This window comes from Coturnix japonica, chromosome 9 (genome assembly GCF_001577835.2).
Source record: "Coturnix japonica isolate 7356 chromosome 9, Coturnix japonica 2.1, whole genome shotgun sequence".
In the NCBI taxonomy this organism is placed as follows: Eukaryota; Metazoa; Chordata; class Aves; order Galliformes; family Phasianidae; genus Coturnix; species Coturnix japonica.
In genome coordinates this window covers 17839991-17857745 of record NC_029524.1, presented here as the reverse complement: position 1 = coordinate 17857745, position 17755 = coordinate 17839991, and the positions used below count along the sequence as shown (strand labels likewise).

Genomic DNA, 17755 nt, shown 5'->3' with positions numbered 1-17755 from the left:
TTTTGCCCCCCAGCTGAACATCCTGTTCTGTTCCCAGCAGGTGCTTACATCACAATCCAGCACAATCACCCCATCACTACTCACACCCTCCAGAGGTCCTGCCAATGCCTCTGAGCTACAAGTGACAGGGATGCCTTGATTTTTCGTGAGTTTTAAGAGACAGCTAATGGGAAAATAATTCAAAGCAGCTATTGGTATTAATCTTCTCCTTCTCAAGTGACTGCCAGTTTTCCAGACAAATAGTTGAATTTTCCTCTCTCAAACGATTTGAGAACGGGGGGAAAAAGGTTTAATTATTATTGAGTAACTCCAAATAAAGCAAGCCGGGCTATCTTGGTCCTTTCTCTGGCAAAATTCCCAAGCAATGTTCCAGGAAGCTGCCTGTAGAAGCAAAAACCAAGTAACTGCCCTAGCTTGCCATCTGTATATCTGTGTCTCACTGACTTCAAGGGGAGGTGCATTTGCAACTAAACTTTTCTTTTAGGCATGAATTGAACACAAACATCCCTGAGGAATCAACCTACAAGCACCAGGACTTTACCTTTGCACTCTGACACATTTCTATTCCACAGTGCAATTCTCAGCTGTACGTCACAGGAGGAAAGGTATTATTCAGCCTGCTTTATTTTAATATGAATGAGGAATGCTATATGAGAGAAAATTGTTTTTAATATTGGCCTTGAAAACTACAAGCCAGCAGATGGCAGTTTAAACCACACTCAGTCAAAACAGCATCATATTTTAGTCAGGGCCATTATTGTCAGATCATTTCAACACATGTATTTGAGGATTTGACTCTGAGGATGGCAACAAGTCTAAAAAGGCTGGCTGGGAGTGCTGGCAGGGCAGCCAGCTTCTGCTAGAAGTTTGCACATAGGCTGTCTGCTCTGACTCGTGAGAAGAGAAGGGCTGGGAATGCTGGAGGTGTGTGGCTTCATTTTCCTGTGTATGTGGCCACATTTTCTCCACCTCATGCCACCATATGTAATTTTGGCTGGGCTACCATAATTGTGCCTGGACATGTACAGGCATTTGCAGGGTGTTTTGAGAATGTTCATTTTATATCTTCTTTAGAAGGAGAGGTGGTGGTATCCCATAAATAGGTCCTGTGGAAAACCCCCCAAATGACCAGACTTTTGTCTCATCTCCCTCTCTGTGATGCATCACTGAATCTCCCTCAACCAAGAAGGCAGATCCATCAGCGCTTGAGCAGTTTCCCTGGGTCCCAGGCTGGCATACCCTCATTCGTCTACTTCCCACTGCTGAACAAGAGACAGAAAATGGAGCAGAAAGGGCTTTCATGCCCAAACCAGAGCATCCCCTGGTTCTGCAGACTCAGGAGGGAGTGGCCCACAGCCCGCTGGGTGCACAGCACCCCTCACATTCCTGGATGATAAACCTTTGATATGCCTTACACTCCAGTGCCCTGAAAATGCAACTTTCCACATTTATGAATACAAACAACGCTATTATCTCTGCCTTTCTAATATTTAACTAAACTAAACACTCAGGTAAAATGTTATCTGAAATGGTACTTCTATAAATGCATTAACTTTGTCTTCCTTTGACTTTTAAGATATCTTTCCTTACTAATACATCTGAAAGGGTTGTTTGGAAAGCCTTCGTAAAGTGGCAGAGCAAACACATGAAGGGCGTTCTTCAGGAGTTCTTTATTATTAGCTTTCCAATGATGCTATCTTCTTGTACTTTTCTTAACGAGAAAATAAATAGAATTTGTCTCACACACAGCTGTGTTTTTCTTCAGCTAAGGAATGCACAAAAGGAAATTTAAAAATCATGCATTATCAGTGAGCAAGCCAGTTAAAGTAAATAGATTCCAGCCAACCTGCTTCTAAAAGATTAAAGGTTAATGATGGAACTTACCTTGCCCAACAGATTTGTGAATAATCAAAGTCTAGGAAAGGCATGTCCAGTTTTCAGGTGTTACCTGCCCAGCAAATGTCAGAAGCAGCCATAGGTCCACTCACAACAAAGCAGCCACATTTTCTGTCACATCAGTCCATCCTGTTTACTGATTAATTGACATTTCGAAACCATTTATTAAAATAATTGACCCCAGCTTAATCTTTTAAGAAAGTCAGTGACTGATGGAGGATGCTAGCTTAAACAAACAGTGCGATCTCAAAGATCGTTCTTATTGTACCCAGGATTATGTCATAAAGCCCTGAACTCAGGACCAGCACAGGATTCTGGTCCGTGTTCGGTAGTCACTTATCGCCACGTTTATGCTATGTAAATATATCTGGATTTGCTAAGTAACCCATAAAACAATTACCTAGCTCTGAATTGTGTCTGTGCAATTCTAAGACAGCAGAGCAGAAGGAGCATAAGCTTCCTTGAGTTAATTTGCAATGTGGGACTGATAGCACCCAGGCAAATACACACACTGGGACAACTGTCAGACACCAGCACCATGAGGGCTCTGGTTCTGGGCTGGGTGTTTCCAAAGCCACAAGAGCCTCCCATGATGGGGAAGATAAAGCTTCTGTCTGGTGTTATTTATTCTGTTTACCTAAGAAATCTATTTTAATCCCTGTTTCTCTCTTTAGAAGCCTAGAGCCATGGCTTAATGTCTTTCTATACCATTCACGGGCCAATGAATATTTTAACTCTATTCTTTAATGATCATTATAGATTTTTAAAGCCTGGCTCATATATCCTTGCTGTCCCTTTCAATGTATGTTTTAATGTCATCAAGGAGAGTTGTAAGCAGCATGAAAGTGGGTCGCTCATGAATGAATCTGTTCTAATGGTGAAATGGTGCCATCGGGTCAAGGAGGCATTTTCCCTTTATCAAAACTCGGTTCATCTGAATCTTTGAGTGCCTCTTTCTGTTCCCTCCTCTGCTCCCTACCTAGATAAAAGTGGGACCATTTCCATCTCTCCACCCTTCCGCCCTGATGATAAAGTAAATAGCATAATACAAGACATCGATTCCTTTTAACACAGAAGCATATGACTCACTCGTTTATCTCCGCACTAAAACCAGTGCCACATAACACCATAAAATCTCTTTGAAAACATCTCCGAGACCTACTCAGGGGCACCAGTATCCAAGCTTTCAGTTGAACTCCAAAGTGAGGAGCTTGGGAAGGGAGGCAGGCGAGAGCCCAGTGACACAGCATTCATGCGAATGGGCTGTGGCTGTTTGATTGGGATTTCTTGTCTAACTGGTGAGTTCCAGAGGAATCGTTACTGTTAATCAATCACATATTGCCCTATCAAGACAATGAAAAATCCTTTGGAACATTCATTTTCTGCCACAAAATATTGCTACTAAAACAATGCTGGTAATTATAAAGCATTGTGGCACACACACTATCTTAAAAATGTTTGCATTTAATTGCAGATGCAAGGGCCTTCCACATGTTCTATCACCCCTAGGATACAACATGAGCCCTGGGTATCACATAGGGCTGGGTCTGAGCTCGCACGCTGTGGGGGAACATCAAGTCACTTCCGTCACACAACATTGCCCCAGTGAAATTCGCCCTCCAGCCACTCCAAAGCCTTGTCCTTGTATAAACCATGGTAGTGTCAGTGTGCAGGAAAAGCTTTTCCATGGAAAAGCTTTCAGCATTGTATGGCTGTGGGCTGATAGCCTCAGCTGAAGGAGCAAAACACTTGGGAGGCCGCTGGATCTCACCTGGATTCATATGCAAACCCACCTGGCTTTGATTTAAAACAATAAATCAGGGCAGGTTTTATGGGAAGCCGAGCCCTGATTTGTGCTAAAAGTTTGCAAACCTCAACCTAGCTTTCAACAGGCAGCATTTTCCATGTGAATTTGGGCTTCCTGGCAAATATTTTGCAGGCCTATGGTTTATCGTTCCTTTTGCTCCTGGCCTTCTTTGCTGTGAGGTTTTGTGTCATGATAAGACAAAGCAGAAACTTTAGGACATTCTCTGTTTCTTTTGAATGTCATTGAAAGCAACATCTCTCAATGCTAGATTGTGCCATTCCTATTTCTGTCAAGGTAACTTACAGAAGAAATAGTTTCATAAGCTTCAAAGAAGATGCCTGCAAAATAGGTGACTGCAGAGAGACATGACCAAGTGAGGAACATTAAATCTCTTTTTTGTTTGTTTGTTGTTGTTGTTTTTTGCTAGCTAACAGTCAAAATTTAAAAGTATTATGCATAAAAAATAAGCAAAACTAAGCTGTTTATTTTTTGCAGTGCTTTGACATGCTGCAGTGAAGGAGAGTCCAAATCTCCTTGGCACAAACTGGACATTTTTGTTTTCCCCATCCAGCTTCACTCACCTATGGAGCATCCATGCATGAAACCCACATAGCTACAATTTGCAAAATTCAGTGCAAAAACAGAAAGACTTCAAAGCAGGTTGCAAATGTTGATCTCTCATTTTACTCAACTTGCATTATATTTTATATGGATTGTTTGAGTCTGCATTTTACAATGCTTAGACCTGATGCAGCAGCACACCCTATGCTATTAGGCACAGCCTCTTTGGCTTGGTTCATTAGAGTGAATATAGGCCAGAAATGAATCAACTTTTAGCTGAAATTACAGAAAGCATCACAAATGCCAGTGGGGTTCAGGAAAGACCCTCAGTCTGCACAGTCACCTTCAGATACCCCAACCCTATATTACACCTGTAAGAAAGATACCTGAAAGCAGAGTTCACCACTCTTATTATTTTATCTTCAATCTCAAAAGAGTTGATATTTTGCTTGCTGTTGAGGAAACCTTTAATGAGAAGATGGCTCCAAACCCAAAAATCAGTCATTCTGAATGCCACTATTTGAAGTGGGGAGGGGGCTGATGGGACTTCTTGGCTAATAATAATGGAAAGGTAAGTGAGCTGATTGAGATGAATGCTACCTTTAAAAAAGCTAGAAGCCTCTATTCACAAGAATAGGACTATTCCATAAAAGCGAAGGGAATTGATTACATCCTTTTATGTATTACAGGGCATGAACACAAGTTAAAGCAACAGCTCTTGACCCACAAATATAACCTATTTATGAACCTCAGACTATTTCCTAAAAAAACATATGTCGAAACACACATCCAAGATGCTGAATATATATATATATATTCTGTGCAAAAAGAACAGCTCAGATGACAGTTATGAAGAAGTATATAGTGCACCTAATAATAACCACCTCTTCCTCATGGAACAAGGATATAGCTGGGACATGGTTACTAGGCAAGAAGAAAAATTACTGAGGAAATAAGTTAGAAAGCTCAAAATTGTGTTCATTTCAAAGTGGATGAGGTGATTTTAGATCAGATTTCGTAAACTGAGATAACGTTATAAGACAGTTGTGGTAAGAAAAATATGGAACATGTCTGCGTTTCAGTCAGAAGATATTAATGGGATTGTGCCAAGTATCAGCAAAGCCTGTTCTGAGAATAACACAGAGAGTTTTTGACCAGTCACATCAAACCACTTGTGTGGATATGAAAAATGTGGATATGGATATAAGTTTTCTTTAAATTACATTTTTACAAACAAAGACAGAAAGAAATTGAAAAGTAGCACTCAGTTTGTTTTAACTTAATAAACTAAGATGAAGGAGGGATTTGGAAATTACTGACGTCATTATTGCAACTGTTTACTTTTTATAAGCAAATAGTGGGTTAAGCCTGTACAAGAGTGGCTCCTAGGAATCATCAAACAACTTCTGGTCCTAAGAAAAAATGTATCAATATTGGATTTTAAACCCATCTTGAGAGATTGATTAAATATGAAATCAGCTCCTGAGAGTACACTTAAGTACATATGCCTAAACTCTTAGCTGGTAGCCAACATGTTGATGGAACCCTCACTTTCCTTCAAGGGGAAGAAGTGAAGAAGATAAACCTGAGGAGCTCAATCCTACACTCTAAACATGTGAATCCATTCAGCCAAGCAGATGCCTGGTTTCTAAGTGTGCACACTGATGGCACTGATGTCAGTACACCCAATGGCCTGTACTGCAGACTGTTCTAGACACATTTGCCATCTTACTTTTAGTAATTAAATCACTAGCAGTACTCATAAATATTCTAAAGAATCACAAAAAATCTTGAAAGAACTACATATCCCTTTGTACTATTTAATACACCTTTTGGCCACATTCAAATTGTGGTTGGACTTGGTGATCTTTAAGGTCTTTTCCAACCTGAGCAATTCTATGGTTTTGATTTTAAATCTACTCAACTTAATGTATTTTTGAAGGGGTTCAAATAAAATTATTCTCAAGAGTTCCCAATGCTCATCACTGAGGAGCTGAGGAAGATAAGAACTACACTGCAAGCTCTTTGGTTTTGTTTGAGCTGAAAATACCTACAGACCTGAATAAGGACTGACAAGGTAATAAAATGAGATATCAATTTGCAGTCCAGTGTAAAAGGAATTGCACACATGGGAAGAAAAAAATGCAGAATTTAAAGAGAAATCTGCCACGAATTTTAAGCTTTTGGAGCTTCTGCAGGGAACTTCAACCATAATTGGTGCCAATGTAAATCACAAGAACTTAACAATTTTCTCCTAAAATATATAATTGAATTTACTGATAATAGTACACATATAGAATTTGGGAATAGTACCTGAAGACATTCATTCATATATTGTTAGTTGTCACCGCTCACAGCTTGCAATTAAATAAAATGAGAATCTATTAAAATTCAGTGTCAGCTACCAGTAAAGTCTACGGCAAAAATAATAGCAGGAAAAATCACAGCAGCTGCTCTCTGGTTACAGGAAGAGGCAGTCGGGGCAGGCACTGTCTCCACCTCACTAACATCACCTCCAGCTGCAGGGCAGCAGGGGGTCCCTCTCTGCTACACCCATAGGCATCACCCCAAATGCTGCACAGTTCTGCTGACTTCAGATGGACCCGTCATTGAGCTGCGTAAGAAACTGCCTCTTAGGAACGGAAACTGGGCAGCAGGATCTGGTGGTCCTGAGCTCATGGAGCCATCTGCAGCGGCGCATGAAGAAGGGAGATCTGCAGCCTCAGTCTGAAAATGTAGTGCCAGGAAAGTAATTTTGCTTCTCATAGAATGGCATTTCTTTGAAAGCAAAATAAAAAACCAAACCCACAAATTAAAATCCTCATGCTTTGCACAGGGGTTGCTCGTGCTGATAATTAAGTCCATTTTGAGTATTGCAAAATCACACAGAGTGTCACAGTAAATTTTCTCTCATTATTGACGAACTGTTTGTGGATTCAGAGATGAGTGGGCCTTTTTCTAACTTCATGATTATATATGTCACCTCCACCGCTGACCTCATCCAATAAACTTAATTGAGGGTGGTTCGTCTTAACTAACTTCCATTTTCAAGGTGTTGTCACACAGATTGAAATGCATGCACTTGTAAAGCCTGCACCCTTGGGGACAGCTGGCGGCTGTACAAACTCACAGGTGTAATGCCGTGCTCTGCTGTTCCTTGGGTGGAACATTGCTTTCTATGGGGCTGTGTGATAAAAACCAATGAAGACGTTTCTCCTCTCGCACAGACAGCACGCCAGCAGCAGACTCATGCTCTGATTCAAGTGAATCACGCAGCTGCGCCTCCCCAGAAACCACTTGGAAAGCATGCCGGTGCTTTGGCGCACACAAGACGGTCATGGAACGAATGAGCATGCCAAAACACAGCAAAGCTTAACACGCTTTTGAGCTTTTAGTATGTTATTAGAGATGAGCAAACACGTACGAGAACAAAACATACTATTAGCTGAGCTCATTCCAGACCCTTTCGAAATCCATGCAGGGAAGCATCTCTTCCCCTGCTTCCCACTGAACCCCAGAAGACACATTATCTTGGCAAATGTGCTGTGGAGCACAGGGTCAGCGGGTCTGGCAGGGTATGCAGGGTAGCACATCCCTGTGCTCCGGGTGTCCTTGGGGAGCCAGCACTCGCCACATTCCCCTTTCTTAATGGGGTGTAATGGGGAACACGTTTCCCTCGAACCTTCCCGCTTTGAACCCAAACTCTTCTTTTAAAGCAGTTTTTATTATACTTCAGCATCAAATGTGCTTTGTTTTGCTAACTGTACCTGGCATTCCTTCCACTAAGGTTTCAGCCCAGTGCTTTGGGACAGACGAGACACGTCTCTGATCACTGCATGAGAAAACGGGCATGATATGCAATCATTTCTATTATCTACTTTTTTCCTTTTTTTAATCAGCACAAAATAGTTGGATGGTACAGTTTAGCTGATACTAAATCTGAAACAGAGCAGTAACTCAGCTGGAATAGCCTATCTTCACTTTTGGCTCAAAAAGTAAATTCAAAGCTATATTTGTGTTTTTGGATCACTCCTTAGGTGGGTGGAGATTCGTGCTCCTTTGGTTTAAGAATCATGTTGTAAAATTTTGCCTGATGCAAAAGCTAAACCTGTGAGTTGATCGATTTAGAACAGCAGTGCATTTCTTATCCAAAAGCAAAAGATTATCGAAAAGAAAAACAAATGATAGATCCACTCCACATGCACTCCATTCTATTTATAAGGGACGTCCTTATGAAACCAACAGCATTTGTAACTGCATCTGCATATTATACCTGTTCTAATACAGGGGCATCCCCGAAAGGCAGGGATGCTGACAACCCACCCAGCCTAAAGAAGTCAGACATGGTTGCACAAACACATAGCTGAAATAACTGCTTACACTACTTTAGATTTAGTGTTGCATTCACAAGGCAAAAGGACAGAAGCAGCTATCCAGGTTGATTGCACAGCTCAGGTTGTCCCAGTTAAGCCAGATACCTTCAAAAGCAGTTGAAAAGCCTGAATTTGGGAGCAAACAGCAAGCATTGCTCAGGGTCTGTGCTTTAGCAATGCAACTTCGCTAGCACTTTGCAGCGTGTAGGATCATCTTACACTCAGCAAAAGTTCCACTCAAGCTCTCAGTGCTATTTTTGGTCACAAAAAGATGTTAAAATCCCTCCGTTTAGGCCACTAGACTGAAATTAAGATAAAAGTAGATTCCGTTCTTCATCCTATTACCGTATTGCTGGTGTCCTAGCTGCCCATGTGACCTTGTAATAACATGGAAATCATGGTTTATAGAATTAGTAGAGTTGTGCAGACATGGGAAATGCCAGTTTTAGGGATTTCTCAGATATCAGTGAGGAAGAAAATGTAACTTGTAACTGAAAGGCAAAAGGCTGATGCTGGCCTTCAAACAGTTACTCAGAAAAATATCTTGGATCCAGACTCAATTAAGCTCTTTAGTCAATATTTCATTTCATAGATAATGTTGCTTAGGGTAATGAAATCACTTGGAATTTTTGATGTAAAGCCTGAAAAACATTAGGTGAAAATATGTTGTATTACATAGTTGCATTTAATAAAAACAGATAATTCATATATATATGTAGAAACAAGGAACTTGCTGATGCTAGAGAAAGAAAAACCTGCAAACAATGATAAACTTTAAATTTCACCTCCACTTCTTATTACTCCTGATTTCTTTCCTAGATGATACCAAGACTTGGCAGCTTTGGACAGGTGGTCAGGGCTTCTTGGAGCCTCCACCCAGTGCTGTATGGCTCCTGCAGGAGCTGATGGCAGAGGTGGAGATGCTAGTCTGACCATTCTCCATAGATGCAATGGTTTTAGGAGTTCAAGGCCAAACTCTCTGGGAGAAATACTCACATGATGCTTCCGTTCCTCCTCACTTCCCCTGACTCTATGCATTAAAAACCAAGGTGTAAAAACCAGAGCCTAATTTAAATATCCCAAGGCCAAGCCCAGCAGCTAAGCCATCACTAGGTGCTGACTTGACAAACTTTCTGGGGTTGTTACATGCAAAGTCTTTTATAGAAAGCAAGCCAGCTTGTTTCTCTCTTCTTGCTGTTTCAGGCCAATTTTCAGCCTCCCAAATGACTCAGATTATTCTAATGTCGCTTTGTTTGTGAAAAAGTAACATATGCAGACAAAATAACTGTTTTTCAGGTTTGATGCTGATGTCCAGCTGAAACTAATCAAAAGTCCAGGGTCTTTGGACCCCAGTAGGACAAAACACCTAATGAAGATGAATGTAGGACAACAGAGGGAATGAAAGGGTATCTGGTCTTATCTGCTCCTCAGGGTAGGTTTACACTCAAGAGAATAAAAATGATTGAGTTTTGTCCTTTTTAAGTGTTGTCCTTTTGTCTCTCCTGTTTAGTGTATCTCAGTGCCCTTTTCTGTTTCTTTAGAGCTCTACATAAGATGTCTTTGCATGTTTCCCCCAAGAGCTGCACTGGGAGATCTATGAATTAATCTCTCTCCTCACACCAAACCCACGGCACAGAAAATCTATTTCTCTTACACTGCTACTGCAACATTTTGCAATTAAATTTATTTCAACTTTTCCAGTGTTAGGTAGCATTAAAGATTTACCTTTGATGACTTGGCTAACCCAGCCAAATCCCACCTGTGTACCTATCTACGAGTCTGCTCAAACAAGCTCTGCTCTCATTCAAACCCATAAAAAAAAAGGGTCATTTTTCTGCACTGACAAGCACCCACAAGGTGGGTTGTGGGTTTTTTTCATGTTTTTGTAGACTGTGTTAAAATGAGAAAACCAGCTGAGTGCTGAAAATAGCATATAACGCTATCTAGCCTGAGTGGGAACACAGGCCTGAAAATTTGGCTGTAAACATGAAAGAAATCCTTAAATCTGGTGTCCTGTATTCAGCCTATCTCATACTTAGTGATTCCAGAGAGGCTGGTGCACCATGAGACATGGGCATGATGCTGGGATTTCCTTTTCCGCCCCAACTGTTGAATCCGACTATGCCCTGAAACAAGTCCTTTCATTGCATTTCTCATTATCTCAGCTTTTATGGCTATGCATTTTATTGGCCGTGAAATTATCCAACCCTTAAAGAAAAAAAGTGCAAACCATGAAATCTGCTGCATCTCCGAAGGGCATCTTGGTAGTTTGGGACTTTTACCGGCAAAACTTTAATCACTAAAATCCTGTCTCCTTGCCCTGCCTCGCTGTTTATAATCTCCTCGTTTCCTCAGTGCTTAATCTTCAGTGGCTGTGAAACCAGATGGCTAAACAATTAGATAAATCGACAGCATTGTTTACTTTGTCTCTTCTGTAAGCGCTAAACAATAAATCTCACAACTTTCTCGCTGCAAATGTGATGGCAAATGCCAAATCCCGATTCAGCAGCAGGACTCCTATTTCCTGGGCTGGTAGAAGACAGAAAATATCATATTTCTACCTCATTCGACCCTTTCAATATCCCCGTCACGCTTCACTGCTTTACAAGGCACCATTTCACTGTTGCAACAAAGATTACAGCAAATCTAACAGGTAAGGCCTGGAGCAAACATGGAGCGGAGTGGACCTGAACAGAAGGCACAAGGACTGCATGTCTTATCTGCTCCCCATCTCGACATTTCTAACCACAAGGACTGCCCTGCTGACAGCCCTCCCTGTCCTCAGGCAATGAATCTGAAATGAGATATACACACAACAAATAATAAAGGTGGTTTCCTTTTCTTTTTCTTATTTTTTATTTTTATTTTTTTCTGAAAAATATAGACTGAGGTAATTAAATTGCTAACATGATGGATGGCCTCATTTTATATCTGAATTCAAAGTGACTTGCTACAGCATATAAAAAGTGACTCCCTACATAAAAGTGTGATGCTCTGACTTAAGCTGAAATGGAAATGTAGATATTTGCCTTGAATTCTGAAAAATCAGGTTTTGGTGCTGTCTTCACAATAGTTTATGGCATTTGGATGTTTACCCAAAATCTTAAAACATTTTTGAGGTATTAATAGCTGAAACTTCATCTGTAAATCCCACAGAAATCTAATCAGGGCACTCTGAGATTGTAAGTGGGTTTGAAATGGTTTAGAAAGAAAATTGCAGTTACCCTACAAAGGGTTTTCAGTTATGTAGGTACTAAACATTATACAGGCATCGTACATTAGGACGGCATTGGCAGCACTCCCTATACTCAAGGCTGCACAAGCTCCCCTCACAGACTGAGCTAAAGAGATATTAAGAATACGTTATCACCATCACTGTCACATAGCAGCAATGTTTGATTTCTTCTTCTGTCTTTCCTTCCATCCTGTAGGATAATATACTAAAAAGCACCCAGAGTAGCTTCAGGACTTCTGCCGAAGCTATTAAACAAATTAAGGATTAGACATCGCTTTTGAAGGCCTGTGTTAATGTAAAGCTGCAGTTGTAATGCGTGATATTTTAAAGGATCTCATTTTTGTATTTGCTTTTATTTTTTTTCTACGAGAAATTTGTGATCCACACCACAGACTGTGGAAGCTCTTGGCCAGCAGCCACTGAAGTATTAAACATAAATGGCTTGTTACATCAGCAGTTATTTGCTGTGCAGCAATACTGTTTTTAAAAATCCACTCAAAAAAACTATAAATCCTAGTATACATTTTCTTGCTTTTGCCTGACTCTCATAGAGTTAACAGGCAAAACATTTCCATAAAACTCCCATCCAAAAGAGCTAAGACGTTAAAAACTCACCGTCAACATCTGTTCATCATTTCATTGTGCGGCCACACGTGAGATAAACGTGCCTACTCATAGGAGCACAATACCTACCCATGACCTCAGCTGTGACATCAAACAGGCACGCAGGGGAATTATTCCCCCTTTTGGCACCCGCGTGGCTGACTTCCACGAAGTGCAGAGCGTGAAAACGCTGCCTGACAAGTGGTGAAACTGCGGGATTAACAACCAACATTTATCAGCTCAGTGCTGTTGAACGCTTTACAATAGGAAAAACATGTGTGTATAAATAGGGCCATCCCCCAAAATTAAGCAAACGTCATAACGGGCTGGTTAACTAAGCCTTAATTACACTGTCACTTGTATTAACTCCATCGCCCATTAATGGAGTAGGTTCCAGTGGAAGCAGCCACGTTGTTAGGAGGGTTATTTATTTTATGCCCTAATTAATCAGTACTGACACTCAACCACAACCTTCCTCCTTCCTCATTATTTAAATCAACCATTTATATGGATGAGCCCCCTTGCTTTGTGCCTTACATTAATGCGCTAACACGTGCCCCCGAGGGAGGGGCTGGTGCTGTTCCGGCGGGTACATGCCTTGATGCTGCCCGTCCCACACTCCCTGCATCGCATTTGCCCTGGAAACAACAAGGACTCATCAATGGGAATGACATTTGGGTGCTTCAGGGTCTATTCCTCCACTGTGCTTGGGAGAAGCAGCTTCCCAGGGCCAGTCCCACTGCCAGCATTAGGCACATATGCAGACCATGGAGAGTATCTGTTTTCAGGAGGGCATCACACAGCAAAAACCTTTACTTCAAGTCAGGCACATGCTTAAGTGATTTCCCAAATCTGGGTCCTGATCCTAAAATTGGAAGCGACAGGTAGAAGTTCCCCTGCCCCACAGTTGCCTGTCCTGAGGCCGCCAATGAAACAGAGACTGGCTGCTGGGTCTGTGGAACAGAGATCAAAGCATAGAGGCTTTGAATGCAGTACAAGGCCATCTGAAAAGCTGAAATTCAGAATATCTCATGCAAGGCTTTGTATAGGGGTGTGTAGCCTCATAGAACTGCTGAAATATTTCTATTTATTCCCATATTTTCACACAGTAACTTTTGGAATATTTTGTATCTCAGAGAGACCTAAACAAAAACTAAAAATAAATATTTCTGATTGAATGCTTCAAAACTTTTGAAAATTTAATATTTTTTCCCCCAATTCCATTTTATTTTTATCATGCTCCTTTTTCAGGTTTTACACAGAACTCTCACGTCCCAGAGATGCACACATACAGACTTCCTGCTTTGAGTGCAGACACTGTCCCTGTTCAGTCACCTCAAATTGGGACTGAGCTCCAAAAATTCAGAACCCCCCAGGAAAAGGAGGATGTGCTGTTAGAACTGGGAAAGCCTTAACAAGTCAGAAGCATGTGTGCATTGCACAAAACCAGCTTGGTGGAAAGCTGGGGGAGGCACAGGAGGTCTGAGCCCCAACACCTCCCTTCATCAAGGCCGTGATGCAGGTCCACCTGGAAACGCACATCCATAACTCAAACCTCTTATCTACAGACACTTTAGAAGCTGCTTTTTCTAAAGGAAGAAAAATGGCACAAGGCTGTGCATACTTTACTTGAGTGAAGCTCAAACACAGCTTTGGTGAGCTTTCCAAGGACAAAAGGCATTTGAACAATTCAATTCAAAGCTGATAAACATGACTGTGTCAAGCAGGTCGCAATAGCTACGAGGGGATTTGCAAAATTTCTGGAATTTTTAACCTGGACCAAATGGAGATGCTCAAGTTCAAGGAGGCATTTTCTGAAGGTTTAAATTGTATTAATTCAAATGAGTTTAAAGGAATCTTTCACTATTTTACCAGCAGTTTTCTGACAGCAATTCCCATGCCAACATAGATAACTGCAAACCAACGCAGCTTTGAAAATGAGGAAACACAATCCAGTGCTACTTTGCAAAACCAAGGCCATGTGCAGCTCCATTAACTTGTGGTTCAAGGCCAATAATTAAACCAGCCACATTCCATCCAAATAATCTTCTGACTCCCCAAACATTTTGCCAAACCATGAACTAATTTTCACCATGAAGGCGCTCAGATTTAGCGCGCTTTTGGAGACAGTTGCTCACTCGGCAGAGCTCCAGGGGCACTCAAAACCTCATGGTGCAAAGCAGCCACAGGTTGCCAAGTGCACGCTGTCCAATGAAACCCAGCTTGTGAGAAACCATATAAACCAAACCAGAGCTGTGCAGCTTTTCCATAGACTTCATACCCAAACCACACAAGGGTGCAGTTTGGGCCCACTGCCCACACCACGAAGGACTCCTGAGGCATTCTGCTGCTACAGGGGATATTGGTAGAATGGAGATTTCAGCCAACCATCTGGGTTAAACCCTTGTGTGCTAAAAAGACCTTAGTCAGAGTGTTTCTCATTTCTTAGACAAAGCCCTCACCCAGCACATGTTTATTAGTGATGAGCCTTCATGCGTGTCATGATGTTGGACCTTTCCGTCCAAAGTCCCACGAGTTTGCTTTGAAGTGTGTCATCATATTGCATGTTTGTTCGTTTTTCCAGCCACATAACTCTGAGCGATTGAGATACGTTGCTATTACATCATGCAAAACCTCCATATATGAACATTCAGTTAAACTGGCTGACAAGCAAAGCTTTTAAGGTCCACAATCTTTACAGCTGAGCAAAAGCCAAAAAGCACAGACCAACCAAGTGCCCTGTCCTGCCCCCATTTAAGTCAACAGCAAAGCACTGGTCCCAATGGCTCAGTGCTGACAAGTATGAGAATGGCCAAAGAAATGCACATTAATTATCATTACTATGTCTGTTATTGTATAACAGACTGTGATTCTGTACTTTATCTCCTGGACCATTATCTCCTGCCATGTGATCTAAGTGTTGATACTGCTAATGTAAAGGAACACAGAACAGTAGTCATTTATCCTGCAAAAGACCTCGTGCTTTTCTTGTTCTATCAATCATTAAACAAGTAATGTCTTTTGTGTTATTGCCTTGACATTCATTAACACTCACGTCACAGGAAATCTTTGCAATTAAAATCCTTATTGACGATCTGTGGTTGCTTCGCATTGGCATGTAACAAGCAAGATAATAAAAAATGAAAACAATAGTGTTATCATAGGTAGCTGAGGAGGTTTTTCCTTTTTCTTTCTGTATGTTAACTATTTTAATGTTTCTGGTCTCTATTTCTTTTAATTTGAACACGGACTTCTGGGCTCTGAATGCAGGCAAACCACTTTTTATCAGTTCTGAACATCTGAACACCCCGATGACATTAATCCTGTATGACTAGTTTTAGTGGAAGCACTCAGTCTTGAGAAAGTCAGGCTATATGAGGACAAGACAAATGTTTTACAGTCCACGCTACTCTGCCCCTTGGAGATGTATAATGGCCACATGAGCAAACCAAGGATACAAGAACACTGTTCTGTCTGCTGTTCAATAGAGGTTCTAAACTGATGTTGTGCACATGTTGTTAGAGACAAGAAGAGCTGGGATGGGGGAGAACCCCACAGGTGACAGACACCTGGCTGAGCAGCAGGCCAGGTCTGGTGAGAAGAAGAGCAGTGGGAAACCCCTTGAACTTGACTTAAGGTCCAAAGCCACCTATCCTTTTAGAGCTGGCTACTAAGAGGCATCACTGCGCCCTTCCCTCTTGCAGAAGGGGCTGGATTTTGCACATGCTGTTAGCACGGCCTGAGTTGGTCCTTGCAATGGAACACCATACAACACTGTGCCAGGCAGTCCCTAAATGTGGCTCAGCTTTAATGCTGTGCCTGCTGCAAAGAGAGACCGTGCCTAACTCAGCCACACTGTCTGAAAGGGGCCTCCTAGCAGATAATAAGCACAACCTCAATCCCCATAGACATTGACATAATTGAAAAATTACACCATTAGGCTCTTACATTCTTAAGGATTGTTTTAATTACAACTCATATATCTTGAGCATATTTACTGAATGTTCCACGTACACAGAGGCAGCTGAGAAGTGAACGTAACTGCAGAACCAAGACAGAAAAAAAAACACATTCATCCTTGTCTTACTTCTGCATTAGAGTTGTAGAACTCTTAAATGCAGAGATTTCATGGCCAGACGGCATATTCAAATAATCTAATCTGGCATTCTGTTTAACATCATCAACTTTTTATAATTTCTGGTAGGTGGTATTACATTACATTTGCACAGCTACAAGAATCAGACCCGTTTATTTCAGAACCTTGTTGCTCATGAAGAGGGTTGGAACAGACTCCTGTGTACATTTGCTTGTCTTGATAATTAGCTAAACTGAAGTAAAAGTCCAGAAACAGCCCTAAAGCACATTGCACAAGGCCTCATGGAAATACAGCTGTATGCATAGTCAGAGTGCTGACAACTACACAGAGCACTGGACATGGTAGTAGTCTGACTTGTATTCTGTACCTCAACAGTTAAATAAATTCATCTCTCTTTCCCTTTTTCTGGTAATTTAAACATTAGTAGTGTTGATAACCAATCTGGACTGCCTATGGCTTTTCTTTTGACATCAACAGTAATAATCTGAGAAGGAATCCCATTTATAAAACCGTCCAACAAAAAAGAATGTAACGAAACATGACAAGTGTATTTCACTGAAATATAAGTAGAAAAAAAATATTGATTTAATATGTTACAGGTCTCTACATTATTCATATTTTATGCCACTGATTAAATTCTCTTTCTCGTACCTTGTAACTAATAGAATTAAATGACAAAATTAACACCATTTTTCCATTAAAAAGAAGTTAATTCTACCTTTGGTATTCACTCTTGCTCATCGGGTCTGATGTGAGAATAGATTTTGTAGTACTGAGTCCAACACCAACATCCAGTAAGCTGATCTGACAGCAGACCTCACTCCCCTTGGTGTCTCCACAGTTTCCTAGGCTACTGTGCAGACCAGAATGCCACAGTTTTTAACACAATCTTTCAGAACATTTAAACTTTGTCAAGGCAAAATAACACGATGCCCTTGAAATCTGAAACAGGCCTCAGGAGAGATTCCTACCACAAAGAGTTGTCTTTAGGAATCCTGTTTGAGACAAATAGTAAAATTTCATGTGGAAATACATTCACTAAATGGGCTGGATCTGAGATTCAAAACATAGCAAAACAAAACATCTGTGGAGAGAAGTCTTCTCCACCAGCCCAAGAGATGTCACCTTTTTAAAGAGTGAAGTAATAGCTTTGATCACACAGAAGTTTCTGGAGCTCTTGTTTC

At 41.1% G+C, this 17755-nt stretch overlaps 1 protein-coding gene and 1 long non-coding RNA gene across 9 annotated transcripts in view; one reads left to right on the top strand and one right to left on the bottom strand.

Moving 5' to 3' along the window:
• Positions 1-17755, bottom strand: part of MECOM (MDS1 and EVI1 complex locus) — a 321499-nt gene that overhangs the window by 107653 nt on the left and 196091 nt on the right. The window lies entirely within an intron of this gene.
• Positions 41-1493, top strand: LOC107318332. The gene is made up of 3 exons (XR_001557311.2): positions 41-145; positions 485-605; positions 1187-1493. It is a non-coding gene; the product is annotated as an uncharacterized LOC107318332 (long non-coding RNA).